Genomic DNA, 14,155 nt, shown 5'->3' on the forward strand with positions numbered 1-14,155 from the left:
TTTCCTCTTAATTAGTCAGGTGGTAATGTTAAATTGTTAATTCCTGTTCCTAATCTTACTAGGTGTTCTAGTTAGCTAACCCATGTATTTAATTGAGCGTGAAGGAGTTGTGATAGCGCAGCACGTCATGCCGCATGTGTACTGGGCGGGCTACTGCCATAATCCATGTGACGTCACATAGCGATATATATATATGTACGCCGGCACTGAATAAACTGATTCCATTCCCGGTTTGGCTGCGTGATGACGTTATAACACTTATATACTTACCAATGCAGCTGTATTCTTCGCGGAACAAGTTGATTTCTTGATGATGTATGCGTTTTCACCCTGGCTTATGCAATGTATGCCTTTGCGTTCCTCTAATTGGTACATTTTTGTGTATCTGTTTATCAAACTCAGTTCATGTTCAGCGCTTGTCCATTGTACTTCTATGCGTCTGGGTGTTTTTTTTCAAATCAGCACAGCAAACATGAGTGCGACACGATTTGTACAGTTTGACGCGTTGAATCGAGCCTACAACAGCGAGCTAGTAAGCTATTACCGCAGCGCGTACGCTCAAGTGCGTGGCGAGACAACTACATTTCGTTTCGCGAAGGCACATACTCCAAGAACTATGTACGCATGCTAGCGAAGCTGTCATAGAAGCCCATTCGTCCTGTAATAGCTGCTTGGATGGATGGATGGTGCTATGAACGTCCCCTTTGGAACAGGGCGGTGGTTTGCGCCACCAAGCTCTTGTTGTTATATTCCCGAATGCCCTACCTATGTGTAAATAAATAAATAAAAGCACGAAGTAATTCCATCACCAATGAATAAATAGAATTTATTGATAGGAAAGACAGAGAGGTCGACCTGAGCTAGTGCGCTCTAGTCTGCTACTCTGCACTGGGGAAACGTTTCTGAACCCCTACTGGCAACTCTATTTTTGTAAGCATCCATTGTCGTTTTTTCTATTCTTCTTCCACCAATCTTCCTATCGCATCTTACTAATATCCATTGCGGACATCGTTACTTTGCGCCTTCTCTCGCTGAACCCAATGGCTTTGTCGTAGCTAATGCGAGGAGGACCCAGCTTCTGCAGCGTTGGCTTGTGAACGGTTCCTTGTATTTTTACATCACGCTGCAGATTCTGCGAGGAGGGAAGCTAACTTCCTCCTCTTTGATGGGCTCTGCACGCGGAGCGAGTTGTGGCCTGCGGTCCGGGCGGGAGGCAAGGGGCTCGCGTCTGGAGGCCGAAATGGGGAATCACACGGGACGGTGTGGCGGTGAACTGTAACATGCTGGCATTGAAGGCAAGTTCGCGCACAGCGACAGACGTCTGCATTGAAGTTAGGCAAAAGGAAGCGAGTGGTGACTAGCTTCTGGGTCACACTAATTTTACGATGGCTCACGTGCAGTTGATCAATAATTGCGCGGACGAAAAGCCAAAAGCACGAAGGGTCCGGGAACACCAGTGGACGTCTCGCGCGTTATCAACAATAAAGAAAACGGAAGCGGGAGCACAGTGAAGAACAGGAACATAGATGAGAAACGAAAGAGATGCAGCTCAGGGGGTCGTTTCGCTGGGCAGCTGCTAGCCCTTGCATGTCTACTAGTGATTGGCCCACCAGGGCATTGAAGCGGGACAGTGCATCAGAGACAGCATTTTCAGGCCCACGCACGTGACGGTGATCCAGTGTGAACTCGGATATAAAGCACAGTTGGTGGATCTCCCGTTCAGTGTAGTTCCCTTGATTCTGATGGAAGGCAAACATCAGGGGCCCAAGGTGTAGCCTGTTTTATTGGGCCAACTTGTGCCCTCAAAAACAGGCTACACTCAAAGAACAACGGTAGCGGCGAACACGATCGGCGGTCGTTGAAATCTTATCAGCGGGTCAAGCGCATCGGCTTTTATACAGCAGTCGTCGAATGTTCCAGACTAATGGTTGGGACCCGCATGCCTTCCACAAAGTTCTACACCATTCGCGTCATGCGATGAAATCAGATAACACAAGGTTTGGCGACAACGGACAACTGATAGAAGCATCGATAACTTTCCAGAGACTTCGGATACATGCAGGCGCGTCCCGCACTGTGCGATAACATTTGCTAGGCGGCGACAAGTGGTCGCCCGATAAAGATAAATACACGTGTCAATATGACGCACACCTGGGCTCGTGTGTCGACAAGGAAGCAAGCGCCACTGACCTTCTCAGGAACGTAGAATAGGCGGCCTGTCCTCCCATTAATAATAGCACTTCCCGCTGTCAGCGCCCTGTCGCATTATTTCCCGATCAAGAGCATGGACGGGTGCACTTGCGAGCAGTGGTGCCGAATACGCGGCGATACCAGCACATAGAGGAAGACGAACTGTCGCGTCGCGCATCGGATAGTTGAAGCGTTGGAGAGCGCGGGACCGCCGGGAAGTGACTGTGGCACCGGACCCTCGACGAAGGTCGCCGTGAGGAGGGCGCGAGGTCATCGAAACGCCTGTCAAAGCATCCAGACGGCCTTCTAATTTCGCGAGCATAGGGGCTGAGGCAGTACCGGAGTCGGAGTCGTAAAGGCGCAGGGGCTACGGGCCGGCAGCAGTCCGTAACTCGGTCAGCCAGTTCAGCGAGCTTACCTAATGGCACATAACCCGCAGCCGCGGGAACTTGGGCCATGTTCTACTGGAGGCGCTGCAGGAACAACTCTCATACCAGCTTGTCCTGTTGAAAGGCAGAGACTCTGCCATGAAGTTGGTGCATGGGTCGAAGGAGCTGTGAAGGGTGACTGTCAGCGAGCACCGTAGCTGTGAGGAGCTCCTGGGGTCTGCTGTGCTCAGTCTCTGGCTTGCAGGAAATGATAGCTGCCGTTAACATGTAGAAGGGACGGGAAGAGTCGAGTGAGGTGATAACATCCGTGAAGTCCACGGCGATGTCTGGAGGTAAGGAAGGCACCAGCTGTAAGGACTTAGTCTGTTAACTTGTGATATGCCGAAGACAGAAGTGCGCCTCGATCTGCAGAAGCCAAGTGGTGGGGCTGCCGGGCAAAAATGGTGGCAGGCTGATGTATTGCAATGCAGCCACCACAGCACGACCAGGTCAGGCGACTTCTTGGGCGTCGTCACTGGCAAGAATAGCGGCAGAAACGGCGGGATTCGTGCCGGAGGGTTGGAGCTCGCTGTTTCTTGCCGGGTCACCAAATCTCTCGGATCTAGTGCGAGGAAGACCCAGCTCCGGCCCCATTGGGTTTTGAACTGTCATTTTTATTTTATATCGCGCTGCAGACGCTGGGCGGCGAATAGCTACCTTCCTCCTCCTTGAGGAGCGGTGAACGCGCAGCGAATTGTGGCCTGCGGCCTAGACCCAAGGCAAGCGGCGCTCTAGCTTCAAGGAGACCAGAGGTACCTAAATCAACCATCTCCACATTACAATAAAACATGCTCCATCGTTTCCCTACATTTAGCTCAGCAAGCATACGCGTCTTCTCCCTTGTTAAATCTCGCTTATGCATGCGTGTACGAAGGCACCCTGATCTCACTTCGAAAAGTAATGAGCTTCTCTTACAGTTATCATAAATTGTTTCTTTCGTGAGCAAGTTTTTACGAACTGTTTGACAATCGTTCTACTTCAGGCATTAGCGGGAGCACAAGTGACACATTATCTTCAAGGAGCTTGATTTTGTCGGTAAGTTTTGCTAGCTTTTCTTCTAGCTACTTTTGTTCAAGCCGAATGGAATGTAGTTCTTCCGGTATCACGGACTGCTGCTGCTGCTGTATCGTTGGTATTTCCATAATAGTTGAAGCGGTCTGCACTGGATGCATGAAAGAAGACGAATAAATGGGCTAGGGGAGAAGTGTGGACGAAGAAGTAGGAATAAAATGGCGGTCGCGACACCCGTCTCACTCATATTATGTCATTTCTGCTGCCGTTCTAGTTAGGAACGCTACGCTTTGGCGCAGCCGACAGCCGACAGGCGTTCAACAGGCGTCATCGGAGTCTGTTGTGTTCACCCGATACCAAGTGCACGGTGAGCCAGCGGCGGACCTTCCTCTCGAAGTTAGTTCTACCGTGCTGATCAACGTGGTGCTTAAACAAGCTGCAATCAGCCGCCAAACCCTCGTGCAAACAGGATCGGTGACAGTGAATCTACAGCTGCACACACAGAGCGCACTCGTTCTGGAACCCATACAACGTGCCACCCTCAAAGAGGAAACGCCAGCCTGGAAGGTGAGCCTAGACTTGACTGTTATGGTGCAAAGGCACATTATGCAACAGAATGAAATAATGAGAACTTTCGTCGAAGCGCTTAATCGAGAGCAATCAGCACGAAGCATTGTTGAACCGGATATTTTTGAAGGAAATTCGTAAAGTGCGCACTACTGGCTGTGGTTTTTCGAGTATGCCTGTGACAAGAATATGCGGCACTCCGACGACAGAAAGATTTTGAATATGCACCGCAATTTGGGCGGTACATATATATAGCCAGAAAACGGTATGATGTGTAACTCATGGATCATGGACCAACATGTTACGAACTGTGCAAAAGCAACTTTTTGGCGGCTTTCGCAGACAACGCAGTAGAAAGATGGGATGCTGCACTATGGTTCAGGTATACAGGTGGCCCTTTGCTTGAGTACTGTATTGAGGAGCGTCGCCTATTGTATTCTGCAGAACCGAAGCTGTCATCTCCTGCTGTTGTAGCTTTGATAACGCAAGGGTTGTGCATTGAAATTCGTAGTCATGTCCAGCTAAAAGGCCCAAATACATTTGATGACCTTCTGAACTTTCTACAGACCTCAGTGCCAAGAATTACATTGAAAAGACAGCCAGGTGGTAGAACAGAGCAACTTTATTCTCGTAAGCTGAGTGAGCATCTAGAGTCGTTGCCGTCATCTGAATGTAAACATAGCTTCGTAAACAAATCCCTGGGAAGCGTCAATCATGACTGTGAGAATGGTGAAGAACCAATTACCACAGTTCACGGCAACTTACTTCCACATAATCTCACTACCGTGGATCACAAGCCCGAGAAAAAGAGCTTCAATGAGACAGTGTATTTGGTGTCGTCAAGCTTATTGTATGCCCCCATTAAGGTAGATGGAATTGAAGCCAAAGCTCTCGTTGACAGTGCAGCTTCGGTATCAATTATCAAGAAGACTCGAGTGGATGCCAGTCGTCTGCACGCTGGTGGAACATTGCGTGTCCAAGCCTACGATGGGTCAGTGACCATGCATAGTGAATGGGTAACCCTGGCTATTGAATTTCAAGGACATACTATCACCAGTGACGTATTGGCAATTCCCAATGTAATCTATTATTTTCATTTGTCCAGCCCAGACATGAAAAAACATAAGATAAACCGCTACTGGGACGACAAAGTAATGGCCGAAGACACGATAAGAACGGAAGATCCTGGTGAAGAACCTAGTGCATTAAGGCTAAATTTTCACCAGGAAGACATCAAGACAAAGTACCCAGAGCTTACATGCATGGGGAGCTACTCTCCATCAATGAAACCACATGTCGTTCCTTTCGAGCTCACAGATAAAACAGTGGTTTGTAGAACCTCTTATAATATGTCCAGAGATAAAAAGGTGTGGCTGGAAAAAAAGTTGCAAGAAATGTTGGGGGCAGGTATCATCCGACCTTCTGTATCCCCATTTGCTTCTCCAGGACTATTTCACCAAAAGAAGACGGGACATTCCGCCTTCGCACAAACTACCGGCCTCTCAATCGTCAAACTGAATTGATACCTTATCCAATGCCGAGAAAAGACGACATCATTGACGAAAAATGTGGTTTCCATTGTTTTTCACGAATAGATCTCTGCAAGGGATTTTGGCAGATTCCACTAAGTGAAGAAACGAATATGTACACCGCGTTCATAACCCCATTTGACTTGCTTGAGTACAACCGCCTACCATTTGGTTGGAAAAACTCCCCTTCGGGGTTTCAGAATATTATGACCGACATTTTCAAACCGTACCTGGGTACATTTTGCAATGTGTACATCGATGACATCATCATATACTCAAAGACAAAGGAAGAACACCCGTAGTCATCTTTCAAGTTCTTCACACTCTTAGTCTTGCCCAACTCAAAGTCAACATTAAGAAAAGTGCGTTCTTTCAAGATACCGTAGTATTTCTTGGCGGGGTGTTTTATGGACACGCTAAAAGCACTAAGCAAGAATCTGCAGAGAGAATCTCCAAGCAGGTAAAGCCTTATTACGTGCACTCCCTGCGCGTTTGTCTTGGCAAAACAGGACACTTCCGGGCGTTTATCAATGAATATGCACTGAGAACCAGGTGCCTCACACGTTTAACTCAGAAAGACGTGCCTTTTCAATGGGACGAGAAGTGCGAAGCTGTCTATTGTGAGCTTGTAAACTAATATCGTTGGACCCCATCTCGCTAATACCGGATTTTCCTCCGCCTTTCGTGCTGTACAGGGACGCATCACACATGCTACCGGTGCAGTTCTATACCAGAAACCCTCCAACCAAGCTTATCAAGCCAAACACTACGTTGTGTGGTACTACAGATATACCCTGAAACCCGCCGAAATCAATTACTCTACCACAGAAAAGGAAGCTCTGGCCGTCTTAAAAGCTGTGCAATACTTTCGCGCTTACCTGGAAGGTGCCAAATTCGTACTTTTCACTGACCACCAAGCACTGACTCAACTTCTGAGCATGGCCCAGCCAAGAGGCCGCATTGCTAGATGGGTGAACTATCTGCGGCAATTCGATTTCGTAATTTCGCACCGTCCTGGCCCACTCCCCACTGACGATGACGCACTATCAAGATTACTTGTACACGAATAAAGCAAGAATCCAGTGGCAATCAATCACATTAAGCTGTGGGAACGTACAGAAGAGCTCCAGTTTATCAATGGAAAGTATCACGTACCATCTACTACGATTGCAAGGATTCTTCATCTATACCCACGACACTCCTGGATCAGGCGGACATGATGGCTTCTGGCGCACTTATAAGAAATTGTTCATGAGATTCACATGGCCGGGAATGAAAAATGACATTAGCCATTACATCCGCACATGCCATTTCTTCCAGGTGAACAAAGTTAAATTCAACAAATCGACAGACGTTATGACATATCCTGAATATTCAAGCGTCCCGTTCGAAGTACTTCATATGGACTTCGCGGAGCACAAAACGAAGCGAGAAGGGGTCAAGCGAACGCACGCTTTCTTGCTCTCCATAGATGGGTGCACAAGGACGATTGCCGCTAATGCTGGCAAAGAAGACGCGCACAGCGTATTAGATCTCCACAAGGCTGAATGATTTAAACACGCAAAGACGCTCGTCGGCGACAACGGGCCGGCTTTCCGGAGTGCCAAATTATCAAAGTGGGCACAGGAGCACGGCATAATGATCAAGTATTCTTATCCATACCACCCGGCAGCAAACGGCTTAGTGGAACGTGCCATAAGAGACATCAAACGGTATCTGAAAATGTATCCAGACTTGGCTGGTGGCTTGAAGTGTTGCCTTAAGGCCGCTGTGAAACATCACAAAAGACCGTACACCACTGGTTTAGGCTGCAGCCCTCATTTTGCAACTTCGGGAACAGCGCCCATACTTTCGGCAGATCGTCAGCTAGGCCTCCTAGAGAACCTCGAACTCGCTGAAGTAAGGAAAACTGTCAAAGAACAGGAGGTCTACAAGCGCCGCATGAAGAGAAACTTTGAGAAAAGGCACAGTAACGAGATACCGGACATACAACCTGGAGACTATGTCCTTGTGAGGAAAGGAGCTGTACCTTCAAATTCAAAATATTGCGGACCATTTCAAGTGATTAAGACTGCATCCCAGCATAGAATAGTGAAGGACGTCTAGTACACCGGAGCCTCGGGTCAAACGGAGTGCGCCTCTATTGGAAACTTATTCAAGTATCACCCCAGGAGGTGTAATTAAAACAAGTCCGGAAGACTGAAGCGGTCTGCACTGGAAATATCTGATCCGTGATCACTAGTCACTGCGTCCCAGCGTCTCGTAGTTATCATAAAGAAACGATTGTTTAAAAGAGTTTTCATTTGACATCCATGACGACATCCATGACGCTTTGCTGCATAGAAGCACAAGAACACCGAACTGAGCCTAAACACTAGTAAACAATAACCACTCTGTTATTTCAATTAGCGATGTTCACTGATTGAAACTCTCACTTATTTATACTTTCATTTATAACATTTGCAACGTGCACGAAGAAAGGCGGCGACGGTCACACTATGTAAAGTGATTCGTCATGGCTAGTCACTGAATCTTAGCGTCCTCTAGCTATTACGCAATAGTTATGGAATCGCCGTATGAATGGCGTTTCCTTTTATACGCATGGCGCTGTTCGGCATAAAAGTAGAAGAACATCGCAGTGAGCGCATTACTTGGGATTCCTAATGACTCGGCGTTAGAGTACTGGTAACAAAATGGGTCTTTTTATTACAGCTTGATTGACACCAATGCGGGCGCTCACGAATAAAAGGTGCCACTGTGATAGTAAAATGGGTCAATAATTATCACTCGTGACCTAAGCATCATCATCATCATCATCATCATCAGCCTGGTTACGCCCACTGCAGGGCAAAGTCCTCTCCCATACTTCTCCAACAACCCCGGTCATGTACTAATTGTGGCCATGTTTTTCCTGCAAACTGCTTAATCTCATCCGTCCACCTAACTTTCTGCCGCCCCCTGCTACGCTTCCCTTCCCTTGGAATCCAGTCCGTAACCCTTAATGACCATCGGTTATCTTCCCTCCTCATTACATGTCCTGCCCATGCCCATTTCTTTTTCTTGATTTCAACTAAGGTGTCCTTAACTCGCGCTTGTTCCCTCACCCAATCTGCTCTTTTCTTATCCCTTAACGTTACACCCATCATTCTTCTTTCCATAGCTCGTTGCGTCGTCCTCAATTTGGATAGAACCCTTTTCGTAATCCTCCAGGTTTCTGCTCCGTAGGTGAGTACTGGTAAGACACAGCTATTAAACACTTTTCTCTTGAGGGATAATGGCAACCTGCTGTTCATGATCTGAGAATGCCTGCCAAACGCCCCCCAGCCCATTCTTATTCTTCTGATTATTTCAGTCTCATGATCCGGATCCGCCGTCACTACCTGCCCTAAGTAGATGTATACCTTTACCACTTCCAGTGCCTCGCTACCTATTGTAAATTGCTGTTCTCTTCCGGGACTGTTAAACATTACTTTAGTTTCCTGCAGATTAATTTTTAGACCCACTCTTCTCCTTTGCCTCTCCAGGTCAATGAGCATGCATTGCAATTGGTCCCCTGAGTTACTAAGCAAGGCAATATCATCAGCGAATCGCAACTGACTAAGGTATTCTCCATTAACTTTTATCCCCAATTCTTCCCAATCCAGGTCTCGGAATACCTCCCGTAAACACGCTGTGAATAGCATTGTAGAGATGGTATCTCCCTGCCTAACGCCTTTCTTTATTGGGATTTTGTTGCTTTCTTTATGGAGGACTACGGTGACTGTGGAGCCGCTATATATATCTTTCAGTATCTTTGCATAGGGCTCGTCTGCACTCTGATTACGCAATGCCTCCATGACTGCTGAGGTTTCGACAGAATCAAACGCTTTCTCGTAATGAATGAAAGCTATATGTAAGGGTTGGTTATATTCCGCACATTTCTCTATCATCTGACTGATAGTGTGAATATGGTCTATTGTTGAGTACCCTTTACGGAATCCTGCCTGGTCCTTTGCTTGACAGAAGTCTAAGGTGTTCCTGATTCTATTTGCGATGACCTTAGTAAATAGTTTGTAGGCAACTGACAGTAAGCTGATCGGTCTATGATTTTTCAAGTCTTTGGCGTCCCCTTTCGTATGGATTAGGATTATGCTAGCGTTCTTCCAAGATTCCGGTACGCTCGAGGTCATGAGGCATTGCGTATACAGGGTGGCCAAGTTCTCTAGAACAATCTGCGCACCATCCTTCAATAAATCCAATAAATCTGCTGTTACCTGATCCTCCCCAGCTGCCTTCCCTCTTTTCACATCTCCCAAGGCTTCCTTTACTTCATCCGGAGTTACCTGTGGGATTTCGAATTCCTCTAGACTATTTTCTCTTCCATTATCGTCGTGGGTGCCACTGGTACTGTATAAATCTCTATAGAACTCCTCAGCCACTTGAACTATCTCATCCATATAAGTAATGATATTGCCGGCTTTGTCTCTCAACGCATCCATCTGATTCTTGCCAATTCCTAGTTTCTTCTTCACTGCTTTTAGGCTTCCTCCATTCCTGAGAGCATGTTCAATTCTATCCATATTATACTTCCTTATGTCAGCTGTCTTACGCTTGTTGATTAACTTCGAAAGTTCTGCCAGTTATATTTAGAGGTAGGGTTAGAGGCTTTCATACATTGGCGTTTCTTGATCAGATCTTTCGTCTCCTGCGACAGTTCACTGGTATCCTGCCTAACGGAGTTACCACCGACTTCCATTGCACACACCTTAATGATGCCCACAAGATTGTCGTTCATTGCTTCAACACTAAGGTCCTCTTCCTGAGTTAAAGCAGAAGTTAAAGCAGAACTGAGGAAATAATGAAAACATTGATTACATATTCATGAGAGGGATAGGAGAGCCTGCAACGGAAAGATGAAAGGTTTGACTTGTTAGTATTCAAGCTCATTAGTGATTTTTGCACCAAATTTTGATGGAAAGTATATCAATTTGAAGGGCTAGTACGTCGTCATTATTATTAATTTGTCGGCAGAACACGGAATCATGAGCCAATAACCGTATTTCTGAAAAAACGTTAGCCGGTATGCACTTAAAATATACATGAAAAAGCAGGGGTCAAGTACTGTTCGCTGTGCAACTCCAGAATCTACGGGGGAAAGTGCAGAAGGGTTACCTTTAGCGTAGACAAATTGTTGTCGGTTAGTCAGAAAGCTACGTATCCAATCAAATGTGTGCGGGTTAAGATTTAGTATCGAAAGTTTTTGAAATAAACGGTAATAATCGGTAGTGAGGTACATTATCAAAAGCCTTCTCGAAGTCAAGGCATAACGCATCAATGGGAGTGTTAGTGTCAAGACGAACTGATATCGTTAATAAAGAGTGCAAGTTTGGTGTCGCACGAGATACCTTGTTGGAGACCATGCTGGTTAGGGTGAAAACATTTACCGAAAGGAGAAAATTAGAATTTGACAATAAGGAACCTGTTCCATTAGTTTGGAAAAAAAAAAAAAACTTGTCAGGGATATTGGACGGTAACATTTTTAAGAAAGTGGAATGACCTTTCCCACTTTTCAACCAATGACATCACGCCAGAGGAGAGGTACTGCTGAAATATGTGCGAACAAACAATGTTTGTAATTTGCTTAGTACATTTCAATACTTTTGAGTTTTGCCATCGACCCTGGCGGATGATGTTAGCTTTAGGGAATCGATTGTTTTAGAAATGCCAGGAGCATTGAACGCGTTGAACGTAATTTCTGGCACCAGTGTATCATCGTATAGGGGTAAGAGAATCAAGGTGTGAGATGGTTCGCGGTAAATACTGAACAGAAGGCGGTATAAAGTACATGCACAACGGCCTGCGCATGAGGTTGACGACTTTCCTCGTCATGCAAATATAAGGTGTTAGAGGGGGCGGGTTTTACAGAATTCCAGAATTCCTTTCGGTCAGTTGGTATCATATCAACTAAAAGTGAAGAAAATGTTATTGTTGGGCATCAGCAGTGATTGAAAGAAAGAGATTTTGGGTGTCGCGCTAAAATTCCGAAGCATGTTTTGTATCGACCAGTTTTGTGTGCCAGAATTGACGTTTCTTCGTGTTCGTAAGTCGCTTTAAACATGGTGGTCGAAATTTCCGGAATCCTCCACTACGGCGTGCCTCATAATCAACAAGTGGTTTTGGCACGTAAAACCCCATAATCTTAACTTTTTTATGTTCAATATGTCGCCTTCATGAGCGCTTATTTGTAATGTGCACTTCGAGGTACTTATGACTTATATCACTTGGACATACAGCATACTGCCTGCAGCGATGATCTTATCGTCTTTAGACCTTACACGGGACATCCCGGCGATGGTTGAAATGCACCGAGAATGTCCATATAATTGCTATCGAAATGTAATGCCAGGTGTAACGTTAAGAGGAAAGAAGACAACGGACTGAATTAAACAGTCAACGGGGGTAACCAAAATTGTATTTCACGTAAACAGAAAAAGAAATGGAAAACGTAGAGCTGGGCTGGTCATGTCATCCATATGACAAGTCACAAAATGGATGCCACGGCTAGGGAAATACCGTCGAGGACGCCATAGAATTAGGCGGTTTCATAAAATTAGACAATTTGTTTCCACAGCATGGAATCAGCTAGCACGAGAAAGCGGCAATTGGTGATCACCGGGAGAGGCCTACATCCTGGCAGTGGACATAGACTTAGGCTTATGATAATGAAGTGGACAAATATGTGACATATTTAGGTGCATTATCGCGTGCTTATCCATAGTGGCGAAAGACGAAGCACCCCAATATTTTTAGTTCCTCTTCAAGGATACACCTCTAGTTCGTCAGCGCCCTTAGCAGGTGCTGGATTTTCCTTTTTAGCTGAGTGCCTACAACTACCATAGAGCTCCGGAAATATTGGTGTACCTAAGAGAGTGTATATACACAACTGCAGTCTTTAGACAAAAAAAAATGTGTGCTACGATGGTCCTTGACGATAAAGTTGGGCAATGAAAAGGCGTTAGCGATCTCCCACCATAAAAAATGGTGCAATGACTCTTCCCTTTAGAACGTGGTGTCATGCCCCCCATGGCACTAGTGGCAAGGGTTCATATATACTAGCCACCCGGAACGAGAATCTGCTCTAAAGGTGTACCCATATAAAAGCAACGTCGCAGAGCACCACGTGAGGTTTAGAGCGTTTAGAGTTACGTGTTCAAAACCACCGATGGCCATATAAAAGAACTTCCAGTGAAACTGGCGCTTGGCTTTGCCATGTACAGACCTATAAGAACCTTTGTGAGTGCATGCCTGTGGTTGCTTTAATTTTGGCTATTCGCAAAGCAAAGGCAGTCATTACCACTTTACATATATGATCCATCAAATACAACGTCATTATTTATCATTGGTGCCTAGGCGCGGCGCTTCAACCGGGTGACCTCACACGGCACGCGCAATTGACATATTATGGTCTGGCAATATGCATTAAATTTTTTTTTCAAAATTAAGAAAATTACAATAACTAATGGGATGAAGCCCCGACTGTACTATTCCTTATTAGTGTGTCTCTTAAGAACACGCATAAACGCGGACGTATAAGTACAACTTTTTTTTGTTGTAGCGCGTTCTTTGATATAGCATGGCGGATGCGTCGCATTTTCTCCTCACAAAGTGAAAGACTTGAAAAACTATGCATCACTATAACGACCGATTGCAGTGTCCATGTGCTTGAATAAAAATATATACTAAAACATTTTTGCAGCTATTTAGCTCAGGATGCTTGCTCGAAATTTCTAATGGAAGCCGAGGAGTAGAGAAATCATATTTGCTTAGGATGTATTTTAAGATCAGTTTCTAAATGCCCGTACTTCATATGTACTACAATACCCTTTGGCGTTCTCATTAACTTTTTCCCAAAAGCATTCCTCAAGTACTACGAGGCAATCGTAACTGTAATCTCGACTCCGGCCACATTCGTGTCTTCAGGTAGCATGTGTGGGTTTATTGACCAGTTCCCTTAACCCAAAAATGCCACGTACTCGTGACACCTGCCGCAAAAACGATGTTGCACATCTGGCGCCAAGGTTCGTGTCTGGTGGTGCTGGCTAATACTCCCAAGGTTCCACTAGGACACATAAATACCCAAGAAAGTGGATGAAAAAACAGCGCCGCGGTAGCTCAATTGGTAGAGCATCGCACGTGAAATGCGAAGGTTGTGGGTTCGGTTCCCACCTGCGGCAAGTTGTTTTTTCATCTACTGTAAAATTTATCATTTCTTGGTTTGATTTGTTAAGCACAAGTAATTTCCCCTATGTTGTCCTTGGTGACAGTGTTTGTTGGCTTCTGACGATATGATTATATATATATATATATATATATATTTATATATATATATATATATATATATATATATATATATATATAATCATATCGTCATATCGTATATATGTATATATA

The 14,155-nt window shown here is 45.5% G+C and overlaps 1 non-coding gene across 1 annotated transcript; it reads left to right on the plus strand.

Moving 5' to 3' along the window:
• Positions 1 to 13,865: 13,865 nt before the first annotated feature.
• Positions 13,866 to 13,938, plus strand: TRNAS-UGA (transfer RNA serine (anticodon UGA)). The gene has a single exon. It is a non-coding gene; the product is annotated as a tRNA-Ser (tRNA).
• The last annotated feature ends 217 nt before the right edge of the window (positions 13,939 to 14,155 follow it).

The sequence above is a fragment of the Dermacentor andersoni genome, unplaced genomic scaffold (genome assembly GCF_023375885.2).
Source record: "Dermacentor andersoni unplaced genomic scaffold, qqDerAnde1_hic_scaffold ctg00000039.1, whole genome shotgun sequence".
In the NCBI taxonomy this organism is placed as follows: domain Eukaryota; kingdom Metazoa; phylum Arthropoda; class Arachnida; order Ixodida; family Ixodidae; genus Dermacentor; species Dermacentor andersoni.